Below are 15,457 nucleotides of genomic sequence, written 5' to 3'. Positions count from 1 at the left end.
TATAGTACACACACACACACACACACACACACACACACACACACACACACGTTACTGAATTATAAAATTACTTTTTGTCGAGTGCACTGTGAAAATGTTGAATCCAAGTGTTATTAAATAAATACAGCTGTCCCTGTGACCAAGAAGCTTAAGTGGTGTAGATAATGTGTGTGTTTGTCACCACTATATCTCTTCCATACTTATATGCACGACTGATGACACGGACAGAATGATGTAAAGCAGTTTTTTTCCAAAATCAAACAAGCCTAATTTTGTCTCAAACATCTGTTACTAAAATAGTTCAAGGACAACAGTGTGGGAAGCCCAAGTACCTGAACCCAAATACCACACTCTAAAAACTGAATTCACTTAACAGAAATTTCTTTTGATCTTGCTTTGGAGATGCTTGTGACCTTGTACTTGTACAAAACTGCATATAAAAGATGCATATTTGAAATGCAGCGTGTCATGCAAGGCAGAATATACCACAGAATGTGTAACTATGTAATTAATACAGGGTAGTATATTACAGAATGCAGGGTAGGATACTGAGGAAACAAGAGTATTGTATCAGATAATGTATGCTGCATAATAAAGAACGCAGATCCCATTAAAACTGAAGGGTAGTACATCAGAGAATATATGATGGTACATAAAAGGGAAGGGTAGTACATCAGAGAATGTATATTAGTATGTAAAAAGGTAGAGTAGTGTAGCATGTATGTATGCGTGCGTGCGTGCGTGCGTGCGTGCGTGCGTGCGAGTTAGATATATAGATATATATATATATATATATATATATATATATATATATATATATATATATATATATATATATATATAAAAATATAAATAAAATATAGGATAAGGTATGGTTGTATAGTAAAGTTGTAAAGAATCTATGGGTATATATCACTTACGATTCTCCTGTCAGGCCACAGTGTGTGATTTACTGGTAAACTCCCACTCTTCTGACCTCTGTAAATAAAGACAGAAGGGTGGAAGTGTTAGGACAAGTGTCAAACTATCACAGATTTCATCCAAAAAAAAAAAAAAAAAAAAAAAGCAAGAAAGTCAGAAAGATTGCATGTTCTTGTCATTACAGTCTCGGTTTTGATTAGGTCTACAGAGCTTATTCCTTACAGAGATAGCTGTGTATGAACAAACTACACCAATACACAGAAATAAACAACAAAACAAGAAATCACAGAAATGTGCAAAACACAGAAATGACTGAACACTATTCCTCTTTGTGTTCATTTAATTCACCTGTAGTAGGCTTTAAAAGTCTGCTAAATCAAAAGGCATTAAAAAAAAAAAAAAATATATATATATATATATATATATATATATATATATATATATATATATAAAATTAGCACTGCAAGCTTTTTCCCAAGAGAAAATGAAACACGCCATTACATGTTTAAGAACAGCAGAGAGGAATCTGACCTCATGTGCGCCAATATTAGTGTGCAATACTGTTTATGAATTCCAAACACTCATGGTGCTCAGCTGAGTCAACACTAGAAGGAAAACAGCTCCCGTCTTCCATTAATGCGCCCGCTGACAGAATGCCAACTTTTAGTTTGTGTCCGAGTGCAGTTTTAGACAGACATAGCACAGCTGTCCAGATGTTCAAACAGTAAAGGGGCTTTTCTTCTTCATTCAAGCATGATTTCATTGTTTCCTACTCTTCTGTTGCAGAAATTAGTTGTCCGTTTCCCATCATTATGCTACACTTAAAACGGAAGGCTTTTCAAGGGTTCTTTGGTATATGGAATGTTTGGAACTTTGAGCTTCATATAGAGCCATTTGATGCTTAATGCGTTCTTTGCATGGTAAACTGGTTTCTCAGCCTTATGCACAACATGTTATATATAGTTCTATACAGAACCTTATTTTAAAAAATGATTCTATATACGACCAAAAAGAGTTCTGCTATGGTTATGATGTCTAGCTTGTAACAGAGGAATTTTTTGGAAATTTTGGAATTTAGAAATATTTTTATAAAAATGTTGCATCGCCAACACTTTAGAGAAACCATAAAATTTAACCCATTCAAGTGTTATTAACAAGACTTGTTTGAATACACAATGTTTGTGTTTTGACAAATTTTTATATTTATATTTTATATTTTTCTCTGAATGTTACCTGATCAGTAAGGCACTTTGTAAACTTGTTCTTGCACATGCACTACATAATTATTTTATAATTATAAATATTTAAAATGTATTAAAAATCACTATTATAATTATAGGTGCTTCATCGCCACCCCCCCATTCACTTGTACTCTACACAGAAATAATTCAATTTTACCTGTTCAGTTCACTAATCACAACTATTGCAGATTTAAGTCTAATTCATTTGTCCATCCATCCATTTTCTAAGCCGCTTCTCCCCACAGACTCATTCCAAATCCAAATAATATTCTATGGAAGTTCAATGGCTAAATAAAGCCTCCATACTTCTGTAATATAATCCACCCAAAAACAAAAGAGACACTGTCAAAGATCGACTCAAGAGGAAGTGATAGCATTCACACCTGAATGGGCAGGAAGTGGCAGGGCTTTCAGATGGAGTTCCGATAAGAAGATTATTTCAAGGATACAGAGGGTGAGAGAACAGGTGGGCATAAAAAGACCTGGGAAAAACAGTGAAGCTGTGAAGTAATCTGTTCTTTGGAAGTTACTTGGAACAAACACTTCAGCTCACCCAAACCTCAGCCAAGGCTGACACGATTAGTTCGTGACAATAGAGGAGTCTATTTAAAAGAAAATAATTATAATCTACATTCTCCATGAACTGACTTCATAATTAGCTCGCAATCTGACTGAAAAATGGGGCCATAAAACTTTGTTTACAAAGTATTCCAGTGTGTTAGCATCTAAGCTGCTTTTGCAAGTATCGCTGAAAGAGAGGAAACCCACACCAGCAGGATTGCAATAATGTGCATATGCTTGTAGCTACAAAGTGAAACAAAATGACTGCTCTTCTGAATTGTATGTATATGAAATAAAAGCGTATACAACAAAATGCTTTGTTTAATTAGGTCTAGAAATAGTTCGACAGACCCTTAATGGGCTAGCAGGCTCCTCCAATAACGTTCAATTGGGTTTGGCTAAAAGATTTACATTTGAAATGTCTGATATGAGATTCAATTGCTTTTTAGACCTGAGCATTAAACCCTGAGGGGAAAAAGAGCATACACAACTGGTAGTTTGGCATTAATGCAACATTAATGTGTGGCAGTACTACACAGGCTACTTAAAGTGATAGTTCATGCATAAAACACTATGTAATATGTGCAACCAAGACAAGGCAGCATTAAAAACATCAAATTTTGAATTTGCTGATACCTGTAGATACTTTGACACACACATATATATATATATACACACACATATATACACACACATATACACACACATACACACACACATACACACACATATACACACACATACACACACACACACACACATATACATACATACAGACATACATACATACATATATACGTATATACACATATACACATATATACATATAAATAAATTTTTCTAATTCTGCTGTCTGTACAGCAAGTAATTCAGTGGATCTGTATGAGGATTTAAAAATGAAATAATATTTAAAAGCAACCATCACTCAATAACAATAAAACTCTGTGCCAAAGTCTCTGAATGAGCCCAGACACAGAACATCTCTGACGTCAGCTCCGGAGGAGACCTTAATATTTATATTACAGAGAGACAGAGAACAGAAGAGAGCGACAGAGTGAGAGAAAGAAGGAGGGAATAACGAGGAAATAGACAATAAAATAAAGAAACAGAAAGGAACAAAAGAATGCCACAGAACAGAGGAAAAAGTAAGCAAGATAGAGAGCACAAGATAAGGGAGTAGCAACAGAGAAAGCAAGCCAGACAGAGGAAGTAAGAGAAAGGCAAATTAAAAGTGAGAGAGAAAGAGGAGAGAAAAAGAGTAAAGGGTGTGAGAGAGAAAGTATAAGAGAGAAGAGAATAGTGGCTTCACATCTATCGCAAATTTTGAAAATGCACAAAAAAAAAAAAAAAAAAACCCTGAATGAAAAAGGGATATTATTCGAAAGAGTTTTTCTGGTTGAGTGAGGTGGGAAGGTTAGAATAATACTAAAGCCAAAATGGGAGAAACAATGATGGAAAAGGGTTTTCCGGGTAAACAATGACGTATCAAGCCGTAAGTGAGAAATGACTGGCCATATAGATGGTCTGATCTTGGCGCAGAGCTTTTTGAAGGTCACTTTCAACATTCTGAAATGCTGAATCCAAAGTATGTTTGAAAAATGACTGCCACTCATGATATTAGACGCACACTACATATAGTAAGCCAGATTGAACAATGTAATTTGGAAACTTGCTTAGTGAGTTTGGACGCTGAAAAGGCTTTTGACTCGTTGTACGTTGGACCTTTCTATATAGAGTCCTTAAACGATTTGGGTTTCATGACCAATTCATTAAAGGAATTCAGACCTTATATGATAATCCAAAAGCACGAATAAAGGTAAACGGACATCTCTCAGACACGATCATATTAAAACGTGGTACAAGACAAGGGTGTTCAATTTCACCCCTGCTCTTTTCCCTCTATATAGAACCACTTGCTCAATGGATACGCCAAACAGATGAGATTAAAGGTGTCTCCATACATGGGGAGCAACATAAAATTGCACTCTATGCAGATGATGTTTTGATGTATTTGGAAGAACCCTCAAACTCTTTTCTCAAACTGATGGAACTTTTGGATTGTTTTGGGAGACATTCTGGATATAAACTAAATGTACAAAACGGCTTTTAATTATACACCCCAAAGGATAATATTAGATGGTTTTAATTTGAATTGGAGTGAGAACTCATTAAAATATCTTGGAGTAAATTTATCAAGAGACATTTTGAGACTGGCAGAGATTAATTATGGACCCCTTTTAACAAAAATTAAAGCAGATATACAGAGATGGAATTCAATCTCCTTTTTAAACCTTAGTCATAGATTAGATTCCGTAAAAACGAATATTCTTCCAAGATTCCTCTTTTTGTTCCAGGCTCTTCCAGTAGAAATTAATTCAAAACAAATTTCAGAATGGAATAAAATTATATCTAGATTTACATGGCAGGGGAAGAGATCCAGGATTAGATTCAAAACACTACAACTCTTAAAGGGGAAAGGGGGGATGGCTCTCCCCAATCTTATAGATTACTTTTACACAGCCCATATAAAATTCTTGATTAGTTTGTGTAATCCAGATATTTCATGCTAGATGGGAAGATATCGAATCGTCAATGATGAAAGATCCCCCTGTATATGCTGTATTAGGAGAAAATGAGTGGAGAAGACATGCGGACAAAATACAAAATCCATGGATGAAGGCAGAATTAAAAATCTGGAGTAAGGTTAAGGAGGAATACAAATTAAATGAAAAATTGAGAATATTTAGATGATGTGCGTATGATAGAGATTTTAAGCCTAAAGAGATGGATGATAGATTTAAAACCTGGATAGCTAAAGGAGTAAACACGTTCTATTCATTAACAGAAAAAGGTCAACTGCAAGATTTCCAGACTTTGAGAGAAATGTATGGACTGGAAAAACAAGATTTTTTTTTTTTTTTAGATATCTTCAGATACGCCATTACTTTGACCACAAAATTAAACAGAAAAATTTAGACATGAATAATCCAATAATACAAGTAATTGCTGAAGCATACTTAACAGAACCAAGTAAAGGCATAATTTCTAGATTGTACAAGGGTCTTATAATGGAAAAATCTCATTCTACACAATATATTAAAAACCAATGGGAAAAAGAGGGTAATCTTGTTCTCAGATGAGGAGTGGTCCAAAGTTTGTGATTTTCAGTGGAAATATATCAATTCATATGAATGGCAGGAGTTTGGATGGAAGTGCCTGATTCGTTTCTTTATTACTCCACAACAAAAGGTACAGTTTACAGGGAATGTAGCAAAATATTGGAGGTTATGCGGGAATCAAACAGCCAATCATTGACATATTCTGGGAGTGTCCAGTGATACAAAGTTACTGGTAGAAGGTTCATAAAGCATTGATGGAAATATTCTGTGCTGAAATACCCTGTCAATTTGAAGTTTTGTACCTGGGGAACTGGAAATGGGAAGGGTCAGATAAATATTTATTTGGGGTTTTGATATCTGCTTGTAAAAAAAAATATATATATAACAAGGTGCTGGGGTACTCCGGGGCCTCTTATAATAGACAGTTGGTTAGATCTAGTGAATTAAATATATATTATGGAAAAAATAACTTTCTCAATCCGTTTGCAAATTAATAAATTTGTTAAGTCTTGGTCGAAGTGGGTTACTTATATAAAACCTTTATGACCACATTTCATGGAAGTATCCAATGAGTAAGAATTACTGTTTATGATATGTTGTTGTACCAAATTGATAAATATATTTTGAAAGTCACCATATAATTTCATGTTAAGGTATCTACTTCTGACATTTGTTTATGTATCCATGTACTTCCCCACTTCCAACACTGACTGTATATTGCTCTCTGACTGAATGTACATAGTTGAAAGTTGTTTTTGTTTTGTTTTTTTCCTCGCTTCATTGTAGTTGACTGTGTTAAAAATGTAAAAAGAAAAACAAACAAAAAAAAAAAGCTATTAAGAGACAAAACTGACCTGGAAGGTGGCTAAAAGTGGAAAAGTGATTGTCTCTCAAAATAAAGAAAAAGAAAGAAAAATGGTTCCCAGAATTGTCTGGTGGGTTTGTGTGTAGAGGCAAGGTGGATGTTGTTGGGGTGGCAAAGAGATCTCAGCCCTCATTAGGTGGGCAATTGCTGAGCTGCAAAGAATGTAGCCGCAAAAAGACGGCAAATGGCTGTAAAGACAATTCAACTACTTATATTCCTCTCGCTCATTTTGATGCAGCCCCTAATCATGGTAACCTGTCATTTAAAGTTTCTTTGCACAACTGTTGTGGATCAAAACAACTTAATTACCATTTTTATAGAAATTTTATAAATGCAAGTAACATTTGTTAAACATTTGAATGGAAACCACCCAGTGTGAGAGAGAAAAGAGCGAGAGAGGGGAGACATGGGTAAAAAAAAGAGGAAATACAGAGAGAGAAAAGGAAGAAGGAGAACAAATGTAGAAAAGACAATGGAAAAAGTGTGAGAGATAAGAAAAGAAAGGAAAGGGACAGATACACAAAAAACAGAGAAAAGATGAGAAAGAGAAAAAAGAAGTGACCGCGCAAGAAAAAGAGTGAGAAAGGGAATAGGGGGAGAGAGAAAGCATGAGAGAGCGAGCGAGAGAGCGAGAGAAGCGAGAGAGAGAAGGACATCACAAGAGAAAGGGGAAAACAGCGTAAGCGAAAGAGATTCAAGAAGAGATGGTATTTTGGTGAGTGTGTTTACTTACATGAAGCTCAAATTCTAAAAATAAAAGATCAGCAGACAGCAGAGCACACACACACACACACACACACACACACACTTATAAAAACGGAAACGAAACCCTTGCAGTGGTGAGAAAAACGAGCTTGTGAACACAGCATGAAAATAAATAAAATTACAGAAGCTAAACTCTGGACCTAACCTACTCTGGACCTAACCACTATTTAAAAGGCCTCTGGGTTAAAGAGCATCACTCTCCAAACCCACTGGACACTCACGAACCGGCCGTAACCTCAGAACAAGCTTGCCTAACTCGTGGAAGCAGCTGTCAAAAATAACAAGAAATGAGCGATGACTCCATCCAGAGAACTCTCTCGAGGAACTACAGAGAAGTTCTCACCACTAAAAGAGAAGTTACATCAGAATTTTCCCAAACAGACAAACTTCTGCGACCTACAACCTACAGACACTTTGAGCCAGGCACAGGTCATTATGAACATTTCCCACACGATACCCCAACTACCAGCATCAGCAAGATATTATTAAAATGCCTGATTCTTATATGGACCACAGTAAAGAACGTCAGAGGCAATATGTTTCTTTAGAGTGAACCACATCACATTAAACCACTCAAACACACGGGTATATGGTTCAGATTATAACTTTGCAAACATGTCTTTACATGGATTTACGGTTCAGATCAAGACTAAACATTGTATACTATTCTTTATAACTTTATAAACATGTGTTCACATAGGGTTTACTTCTCAGATTGCATGTATACATGTTTATGTAGGGTTTACCATTCAGACTGTAACTGTGTAAATGTGTGTTCATGATCAAATTACAACCTTGGAAACATGTTTACTGTTCAGACTGTAACTGCATAAAAGTGTGATTACCACTCCACCAGCACTTAACAGAATTACGGTTTTATACCACAGAACATAAAATCTGATAGTCATCCCAGCACTACTCGGCACATATCGAAGCTTTTAAAGGGAGGTGACTGAGATAATCTGAAGGTGCTTTATACGGCAATGTAAACCTTTTATAAACTGCTTTCCCCAGGCTGGGAAAGCCCCATCTGTCAGTCAGAACAACAGGTGACTACCCACCTAAACACCTGACTACATAAATCAGGTTTCTCTTGATAGGTAAATTACCCAACCTTTCTATGTAAAACTGTAGCTCATCATATGCATCAGGGCTTCATCCATTACATAAAGTCATTTACACCACAAATATATTAGTGTCAAAATGTTGTATAATGCTGTAAACAAACACGCTGCATAGTGTTCATAAGATCTACAAGGTCATTCTGGCAGATTGTACTACAGAACAGGAAGTGTAGGTAGCAATATGGCTTGTATTGCTTCATATAAAAAGCACTCTATAATGCTCATATAATGCGTTCATATAATGCATACAGTCATTCTGAAAGATAGTAACACTACAGCGTAGATGGCAGTGTTTTCTATTGTTTTACAGTATCATAAAAACATAAATCTGCACACAAGTTTGATAGCAACAGTGAAGGGAGGGAACTGAAGAATAGTTAGGTTAGTCGATTATTCAAATAACAGTGAATATTAAAAGAATAAGAAATCAATGTACAAATCAATAGATCATATCCCAGCAGTTTAAAACAAGAATCCTAAACTTACCGCGTGCAAAAAAACACCCCTCTAAAACCGCATTCAAATCAAAGAAAGTGTTCCTGCTAGCGTCCTGCTAGTCTGGGTAAAGCCGGCTGGATCAGAGCCACTAGCACATGTTTAGTGGAGGTGCAAATCGCAGCCTGGGTTAATCCACAATCTTGTAGGATGCACACATGGTTACTACGCACACCTCCAGATGGTGCGCACCTGGTGAGGCCACACAGGGCAACAAAATGCCCTGCAGGTAGTCCCCTATTAGAACACTTAATATCTTTAAGAACAGAAAGACTATTGATAAGACATAAAAAAATGGTTCTACCAGCACTTTCACATTGACTTCTTCAGGAAACTGAAGTATTATTTGAAGTTAAGTTCATTAAAATTATATCAGGTCTTGATTACATAATTTAAGAAGTCCATGCGATGGCCAGGGAAATGTCTGTAAAGATTCTAAAATTTCATAGCATCCAGTTACTATTCAACTTAATAATAGCTTTAAAACAATTCATTTAGGTGTCCAAGATTTTTGCATAGTAAAGTACACCCAACAGATATAACTTCATCCTCATCTGGCTGACAAAGAGCTTGCTATTTGGGATGATATCAGAAGCAACAAGAACAGGCAATCTTTATTTTAAAAAATAAATAAATAAATAAATCACCAATTTCATTTAACTGCAATGGTAAACCTACAGAAATAAACAATCTAATCCTAGGGGGTTCAGTCCCAATTTTTCTGTTTCATAGAAGTGATTCAACATTAACAGATATGTACACAACAAAATACCAGCTATCGTCATCAGCTCATGGTGCATCCCTATATTAACACATCATTTTTAATGGTGTAGAAATACATATTTCAAGACATGATCCCTGAACTCTGCATTTTTGTACACCTCCACTGCTTAGCACTACCAACTAGTGTTTAAGGGTAATACAACTTTCAAATGCTTAAATATAGGCTACTTTTATACCACAATATACCAGTCACACAGATAGCTGAAAGGTAATAAAGAATTACTGACTGTTAAAGTAGTTTGTTATGGACTACACTGTTCTTTATTAGTTGTGCTAATGATTCAAGTCTGCAAAAGTAATAAGCAGTATGCCAAATAAACAAACCAAAACAAAAACACCACAGTCAGTTTACACTTGTTGAATATTAAGCCTTAGGATATGAACCTGTGAGCCTAGACATTTGAGTTAAACCCAACATGTAAGCTCCTAAGTTAGATCTGAAGTCTACAAAGCCTGAAGTAAAGCTGGGCAATATGACAATATTTTTCAGTTATCGCAATCAATTTTGTGAGCATATCATCCATATTTTCAGATCAACTGCATGTTTCAGAATAAACAGAGTATAATTTGTTTTGGACCTGTTTTGATTCGCCACTTTTAAAATGTAGTTCTACCACTGCATTCTGTCCGTCTCAAAATATTGTGAAAAGGTCTAAGAATAGGGACATGTTTTTTCCATAGTGTAATCCCCATTACAGCACAGTATGACGCTAACCTTTTTCAAATCTAAGAGAAAGAGTGAAAAAACTTTATACTAGAGCTGCAAAACAAAGCATAACATATTACATCACGATACATGATGCATGATAAAATAAACAATATTTACTGTATCAGCTAAGTTGGAAGAGAGAGAAAAACAAAAAAGCTGGAGTGCCACATACACAACCACGATCAACAACTGAACGCTAATTATTTTTATGCAGCATTTCACACTCTTCACAGCACTAAATCCATTTAAATTCTCAATAATGCTCTCTTTGTAATAAAACATGCAGTTATACTGTGGTTCTTTAAGTACTGACAATATCCACTCAGCTCAGAAAGGCATACTGTGACATTCCGTAATGTAATGCATCACGATAATTATAAATGGTCATACTGCCCAGTCCTACGACAAATTATTGATATGATTTTGCTGCTATATATTGAAAATCAAAACGTGTTACATGGCTTAAATACACACACAAATTATATTATATTACATACATACATATATATATATATATATATATATATATATATATATATATATATATATATATATATATATATATATATATATATATATATATACACACACACACACACACACACACACACACACACACACACACACACCCATCCATCCATCCATTTTCTAAGCCACTTCTCCGTCAGGGTCGTGGGGCCTATCCCAGCAGTCTTTGGGCGGAAGGCAGGATACACCCTGGACAGGTCGCCAGTCCATCGCAGGGCAGACAGACAGACACAGACAGTCATTCACACACTCACACCTAGGGGCAATTTAGCATGTCCAATTGGCCTGACTGCATATCTTTGGACTGTGGGAGGAAACCGGAGAACCCGGAGGAAACCCACGCAGACACGGGGAGAACATGCAAACCACACAGAGAGGACCCCGGTCACCGGGCCGGGGAATCGAACCCAGGCCCTCCTTGCTGTGAGGCGACAGCGCTACCCACCACGCTCTTGACGCTTTACAAACTTATCTGCAAAGGGCCGGTGTAGGTGCAGGTTTTCATTCCAAGCAAGCTGGAGCTCACCTGATTCCACTCGTGGCTGGTGTGGTAGCCACACCAGCCCTTTGCAGATAAGTTTGGACACTACAGCGTTACACACAAACAAAAAATTAAGCCAAAGCTGTTCAATATATACACAACTTGCATTACTCTAAAAACTTGTTTGCATTCACTGTAAGTGAACTAGGAAAACATATTTCCCCAAAAATCACTCAGGCAGGCAGCAGTCAGCGAGTTAGAACAAGAAAAGAACAAGAGAGCTTCAGACGTGAGAGAGTAGCGACAAGTGTTAAATAAACATGACAGAAAGTGCAGTCTCAGTGCCTACAGCCAGGTTCTGAATGAAGGCAGTAAAGTCAGTGTCTGCACAGAAACATCTGATACTGCTTTACTCGCTAAAGACACGTTTACACCTCGATCTACCAAGAGTGTGAGTGCTTCCAGATGTGGCTGAGAAAGACCGTGGAAGAAAAAGACCGTGTGAGCATTTGTTTTCATACAATTTCAGGACAAATTGAGGCTAATCCACTTTTACAAAAGAAAATGATCCTGACTTTGGAAAGTCAGTTTTTCTTTTTCAGTTAAAAAAAAATATGAAACCTTGAACTTTTTTGAAAAAGCAATTTCCAGAGCTCAAAATTAGGATACGGTTTAGACCTTTGAGTATCAAACGGTCACTGTGAGAACAAAAATTTTACTTTACAGGAGGGGAGGGGGGGACACGCAATCTTAACATGCAATTCAAGTTTTCAAATTATGTAATAGAAGAAACAAACAAAAAAAGGGAAATAAAAGGCAGGATACATTACTATTACTCATACCTACATTTACATATAGAGCACTGTCCAAAGACACCTGACAAAAAATATTCTAAAAGCTGTTAATCTGGTCCGTAAGAGTTTATTTGCTCAGAAACAGTAATATTATAATACATACAAATAACATTATAAAGTTGAGATTTTATTTAACTCAATAACTTAATTTAACCGTTTCCAAGTCTCTGCTTAAAAAGGTCACTATGATTTGTTATCATCCAAACCTGGCTTTTAAATAATTAACACTGTATATCATAACATATAAAGGACAAAAAAAACCTCCAAAAATAGTAACCTTTCAGAATGAATTTTTTTATCCATTTATCATGAAATTTTCATGATTATGAAATCACTAGTAGTGGTAGTAATACTACTACACCCACACATGTATAAATACACACATTTTACCCTGTGTCCGGACAAGGTATTAAAAACAAACACGGATGTGTACGTGTATGTGTGTGAGAGTGAGGTCTCCACATGTCTGACCCAAGTCGTTCAAAGTGAAGTCACTAATGCATGGAAACACTTTCTGTCTGAGATGGAATGTCTACACAGTGCTGTGAGGATTAGAGTATAAACCAAAACCAACACACTGACAAAACCAGAGATTCATCTGGGATCAAAACCTGAGAACTGATCAAAGAGAGGACTTTTCACAGATGTTAGAAATCCAGACATGCTAAATCCTGTGCTTTTTAGTTTTGTCTTAAGGTCGTCAAGGGATGTGTAGCAATGTACCTCTTCCAATTCTCATTCTCTTTGCTTTATTTAAGGTATTCAGTAGCATCCAGTTAAGAATGGAAAGGACTTTCCTCTGTTAACTAGTGGTGCCCCAACACATTTCCAGCTTCAAGTTGACTTTAGATTCTGTGGTTAAAGGAAACTAGTGAGCAAAAAGTCTAATTTATGCAATTTTCCACTCACCCTAAATGTAGCAAATTAGTCAAGACATGTTTGGTGTCCAGATTTTGCTTCTTTAGTTTTAGCACTGGAGCTACAAGGCTAGTAAACACTAGACATCAATAAGACGGGTGGGAAAGACAATGATTCTTCGATGCACCTCCATGCGGACGTGAACGATTCCGAATCAATTCACAAATGTCAAAAATCAATTTTCTAAATTTTCATTTATAACATAACATTGACGGAACGCACAAGGCGCAACTTGGAAATGTGGAAGTGCAGTGTCCGGACAGTCTGTGATGTGCAACTGGATGAGCGAAAACTCTGACCAGCACCATCTGCACTAAAAAGCTTGGTTAGGTCAGAAGTCGACAAACCAAATGTTAATAAGCCATTTTGTCCTTTCAACAAAAATCTTGGGAGCGACAACATTTAATGTCCAGTATGTCTCAGTATGTGCTCATGTCCTAGTATAGACTAAAATATAAATGAAAATGCAGACTTATTTTGCTCTGCATTAAGCTTTAGCTGTAGCCACTTTCCTCCCATCTCCACCAGAAAACTTTCTCAAAAGTAGTATAGATTCTTGTAAAAACATCTCAACGTTCGACTGTTTTACAAGGTTATAGCCGCTTCTCATTCTCCAGCTTCTTGTTGGAATTTTCCCATTCCACCTTAAATTGACTGAAGCACCGAATGTAAACGTGGCCCAATTTAAGGTGAAACAGGAAAATTCGAAAAAGAAGCGACTTCACCTTTGCAACTTTTTGGTTTTTGACAGTGTTGCGTTGCAGATTTAACGTACCAGGAAACCAATGTTTATAAATGCGAATAAGTCCATTCATCTTCAAATGTTAGTCTTAAATCTCTCTCTGCCTTTTCATTAGCTACTAGTGAGGCAAGACTGCAATGTCATGTGACCTACAGTCTGCACACCAGTTCTCAAGTCATTGAGAAGCAGAGCTTTTGCGCCATGTTGCACACATCCCGTCTCGAAGATATTTTACTGACACAGCAGCTCCCCCCACTCTCTACAATGACACTAGTCCCTCAAACATCACTAAAATGAAAATTTTCCAAAAACACATTGAGCAAAAAACGTTTATCATTTTCCTGTAGACCTTCATACTTCATCACATTCTGGGGATAAATAAAGGGACCATGAGGTGGAAAGGTTGTTGCAATATGTCCAAAATGCTTGTTATAGCAGTAGCATTCAGCTACACAGTGAAGTTTTGATCATTTTTATAGATCATACTGAGCCCTAAACTATACTGAGAGGTCTGTGCAACCTTTATGAAAACCTGGATGTGGTTTGATTGGGTTGAGGTTTTCTGGATGTATTTACAGGTTAAAATGCACGACTACTAATTTCTACTAATATCATACAGTGTCATAAAAGCACAATCAAGTATATAAGAGGTGACTTAACAACTCCACACATCTTGAGGCAAGTATGGGATGATTTAGAGATGCAACAATTACCATGTTAACTGGTGAGAAGCTTCCATTACTTGTTTGCCACATTAGTGTCATGGCTCCAAAAGAACTAAAAGAAGCAAACTTCAGACAGCAGATATGACTGGGGTGGGGTGCAAGTGGGTGCATTCGATTTTCTTAGCCATGCTGTCACTTTAAAAATTCAACATCAGAAGACTTTTTACATTAGGTTGTCCTTATTCCTATGTAGACCAAAAAATGTGCACACTGCTGTCCTCCTTTTCTGCCAGACGTTGCTCAGTTTCAAAAGTGCGGCAAACCTTCAGTATGCATGTAAATTTGCTTTCAGCATGTAAATCTGAGCTGATGAGCTCCTTTAAATGTTTCCAACCTCAAGGTCTTTCGGCTGCTGCCTGCAGAATCGCCTCATGATAGATACTGTAAAAGACTGCTGGATGTGTTAAAGTTACCAACTTTCATTACTAAATAAAGAACTTTGTATAAATATATAGAGGGCTGCCTTATTCCATATAGAACAGGACTTTGTCTCTAACATGGATTCAATAATTTAAACAACTCAGCCAAAAAAGCAACCCAAGCTGAGCTTAGCCAAAGTGCTGAATGCAATAGTCATTTATGTAACTATCTAGTTTAAATTGAAGACAACTGGCTAGCAAACTAGA

The 15,457-nt window shown here is 36.5% G+C and overlaps 1 protein-coding gene across 2 annotated transcripts in view; it reads right to left on the bottom strand.

Annotated features, from left to right (window-relative positions):
* fbxw7 (F-box and WD repeat domain containing 7) overlaps window positions 1–15,457 on the bottom strand; it is a 208,714-nt gene that overhangs the window by 163,153 nt on the left and 30,104 nt on the right. For both annotated transcript variants that reach the window (XM_037532579.1, XM_017713536.2), the window contains exon 2: window positions 921–978. The gene's annotated coding sequence lies outside the window, so the exon portion shown is untranslated. The remainder of the gene's footprint in view (window positions 1–920; window positions 979–15,457) is intronic.

This window comes from Pygocentrus nattereri, chromosome 22 (assembly GCF_015220715.1).
Source record: "Pygocentrus nattereri isolate fPygNat1 chromosome 22, fPygNat1.pri, whole genome shotgun sequence".
In the NCBI taxonomy this organism is placed as follows: Eukaryota; Metazoa; Chordata; class Actinopteri; order Characiformes; family Serrasalmidae; genus Pygocentrus; species Pygocentrus nattereri.
Note: the sequence above shows the minus strand (reverse complement) of the source record. Positions and strands in the feature narration are given on the sequence as shown.